Genomic DNA, 3,948 nt, shown 5'->3' on the forward strand with positions numbered 1-3,948 from the left:
CACACACACACACACACACACACACACACACACACACACACACACACACACACACACACACACACACACACACCACAAGTGAATCAGAGCAAACAGACAAGAACCAACTGGATTCTGCAGAACTCAGCTGAGCAGAACGAAGAAAGTTTCATCTCTGCTTTTGTCTCTTTTGTTGTTAAAGGAAAGACTTTAACTCTACAGAGATTGTGTGTGTGTGTGTGTGTGTGTGTGCGTGTGTGTTTGGGTTGGACAAACTGTTCCGAGCCCATCAGGGTCACACGGCCTGGTTTATCAGGGGGCCGTGGACCCGTCAAGGTTTCTGGTTTAAACAAACATTTCAGAGTTTTTCTGAGATGAAAATCAGTTTCTAATCAACACAAGGATGGATTCAGGAGGAGGGGGTGTTTAAAAAACAAAACAGTTGGATTATTTCTGTCGAAACAGAAAAATTCAGCTTCAACTATTAAACATACCACACTCAGTTTTACCATAATTTCTGTAAAAATGACTGAATTATAACTTTTATTGTGTTGGTTAATGTCGATTAGCCGTGGCATCCATCTTTTTTTTTTTTTTTTAGATATTTTGCTAAAAACAGCTGYAGATATTTAATGCGTGATAATAAATAATTTTATTTAACAACACACTAATCTACAAATGTTTYGATTAAATCATTACCAGATGGAGGCGGAGCAGAGAGGAAGGGGGCGGAGCCTAGATGTTTTGTTTGTATAAATTCTCCATTAGATGTCGTCATGAAGCCATTACTCTTCTGTATGTTTGCATTGGGCACAAAGGTCAAGAGATGTTGCCATCTGCTGCTGTGGTGCATTCAATGTCCTCGGAAATCTGAGCTTCCAGCTTGTTTAATAAACGCATCATCGTGATGTTTCTGCTCGTTTTTGATTTTGTGGAAATGGAAGCTGAAACTTGAGCTCACGTCACGCTCAGCTCAACAGAAAGATACAAAAAGATAAGACTAAAACTGTGCACACCTGTACAGCACACACACACACACACACACACACACACACACACACACACACACACACACACACACTGTTTATCAGCTTCTTCTTCTGGTTGCAACATCCAGGAGAAAACCTGCTCACTGAGGCAGATCTGTGGAATATTGGATTATCTGTAATCAGTTGTTGTTGACGGTCCGTAAACACCACAGTCACTGTCACACACACACACACACACACACACACACACACCCGGTCCGGGTCGTCCAATCAGCTGCCTGAACCGTGACCTGATGGACCCTCAGTTCCAGCAAACAGAACCCAAACAGAACCAACGAGAGCTGAAGGAACAAACAATCACAGACCTGTCCTGAAATCTCTGCTCTGACTGACAGAACACAKGTCTGACTGGAACCAGGCCAACAATCGGGTCAAAACAGGTTCTTCTAGCAGGTCCAGGTACCTCCAGAGAACAGTTTTACTTCCACTGAACAACAAGCTGCCTTAAAGCTCTGTAAAATAATCAGCTGTTATCTTTATTTAATTATCATTAAAACAAATCTGCTGCGAAAACATGTAAAAACACATCAATTCAAATCAAAAACACTTTATTGATCCCAGAGGGAAATTACAGGTAATTGTTCGATATAAAACTATCCACCAAGTTTTTCTTCCTTTAAGGTGATTTAATAAAAGTAACAGTAATTTTAGGCTTTTATTTTGTAATTTTCCAACCTGACAAAATGGCCGCCCGGTTAAAACTGTTCAGGAAAACTAAAACTGATCAGAAACGTTAAATCTGCTGCCAGCAGCTCATTATGGTCACCAGACTCCCTGCCAGAACTCTCAATAAGACAGGCAGAAACACGGACTAAAAAGCGAGCCTCAGACYATCAGCTGATTTATAAAAACTCTGAGTTGTTTTGAAAAGTGACAGAAGGCTCTCACATGTTTACATGTTTGTGCTGTGTGTCATGACGACATACAGCCAGGTCAAAACAATGGAGTCAATAAGTGTTTGGGTGTGTTCCTCTGAAGTCCRGAGGCTTTCAGAGGAACACACCTGATCGACACACAAGTTCTGAACGTAAACATTCAGACCATTTATACTCACTGATGTTGAAACATTTGCTGTAAAATAACTATAATGTAAAAATATAATGCAAACTGTTTTAGTTTGAGCAAATTTTAACAATAAAATATTAAATTCTTGTTAATATTTTGGGATTTAAACTGACCCGATGCATCTCAGTAATCCAGGTAAAAAATCAAAAAGGAAAAAAATAGTATAGGTCTTCTGGACGGGTTCTTCTCTAATGAAACGTTTCGTCTCTCCTCCAAGAGACTTCTTCAGTCTGAGAGTTTCAGGCTAAATTCAGGCTTTTAAGCKCTGCCTCCATGTGACTGATACTCACATCACATGGCTATCGTTGACACCTAATTAACACTTATTGTTAACAGGGGGTGGAGTGATACTGGCAATAGCCGCACTGTAGGAGGGGGACAGCTGAAAACGGAGGCCCCCACCTCTGTTTAATGATGGACGGTCTTTCTTCACAAAAATGTCTTCTTTTACTCCTCTCTCAAACCAACGTTCCTCTCTATCAAGAATGAGAACATCCTCATCTCTGAAAGAGTGACCGCTGGCCTGTAAATGAGTGAAAACTGCAGAGTTCTGACCATTAGATGTAGCTCGTCTGTGTTGGGACATTCTTTTGAACAGTGGCTGCTTTGTTTCCCCGATGTATAACTGGTCGCAGTCCTCCTGGCACTTAACAGCATATACAACATTGCTCTGTTTGTGCCGGGGCACCGGATCTTTGGGGTGAACCAGCCTTTGCCGTAATGTGTTTTGGGGTTTGAAAGCTACTGGGACATCATGTTTAGAAAATAAACGTCTCAGTTTCTCAGAAACACCTGCAACATACGGAATAGCCACTGGTTTGGGTCTGGGTTTGGGGTCTTCATTTTCACCTGAAGGTTGCATGGAATCCTGTCTGTGTTTCCTGTCTGCTTTCAGGAAAGCCCAGTCAGGATAACCACACTGCTCCAGGGCCTGTCGTGTGTGTGATTTCTTACTTGGAAGCCATTTTTGTGAAGAAAGACCGTCCATCATTAAACAGAGGTGGAGGCCTCTGTTTTCAATTGTCCCCCTCCTACAGCGCTGCCATTGGCAGTATCACTCCACCCCCTGTTAACAATAAGTGTTAATTAGGTGTCAACGATAGCCATGTGATGTGAGTATCAGCCACATGGAGGCAGGGCTGAAAAGCCTGAATTTAGCCTGAAACTCTCAGACTGAAGAAGTCTCTTGGAGGAGAGACGAAACSTTTCATTAGAGAAGAACCCGTCCAGAAGACCTATAAAAACTTTTTCTTTTTGGATTTAAACTGAGTTTGTTGTAACAAATTTTCTTCAAAACAATTAAAAGTCAACCAACAAAAAGAACAAAATAGTAAAACATTTACTTTACAAGACATTTGAAAGAACTTTTTGATACGTCTTAGTTTTAACTCTCTGCAGCTTCAGAACATAAACCCAGTTGTTCTGTTGGATTCCTGCATAAATCTAAAGCAAGGTTTCAGTTTTCTAAAGAAAAGACTTGAGAAAGTTCCTGCAGAGTAAAACCTCTGCCTTCAGCACAATCTTTGTCAGAAACCAGCCTGCAGGAGCTAAAGTTCAGCTGTTTGACAGGTTTTATGTGAGATTAACTCCAAATATTTTCAGTGGTGAAACAACAGAAASAAATTCCCAACAAGAAGCTGGGTTTGTGTTTTTACCAACGCCTGTAAAGATGTAATCGGACCTGAGAGAAAGTGCTTTACCTGTCCCAACCTGCTGCTCTGAGACAAGTTTCTGTGTGAAAACTTCCTAAATGAGAATCGAAGCGCCCTTATTATGATCCGACAGTTCTGATGTTCCCTCTGATACGTATGTTTGTAAAAACCTGAATAAATGATACAAAGTATCTGGATCAGGA

Source organism: Austrofundulus limnaeus, unplaced genomic scaffold (genome assembly GCF_001266775.1).
Source record: "Austrofundulus limnaeus strain Quisiro unplaced genomic scaffold, Austrofundulus_limnaeus-1.0 Scaffold662, whole genome shotgun sequence".
Taxonomy (NCBI): domain Eukaryota; kingdom Metazoa; phylum Chordata; class Actinopteri; order Cyprinodontiformes; family Rivulidae; genus Austrofundulus; species Austrofundulus limnaeus.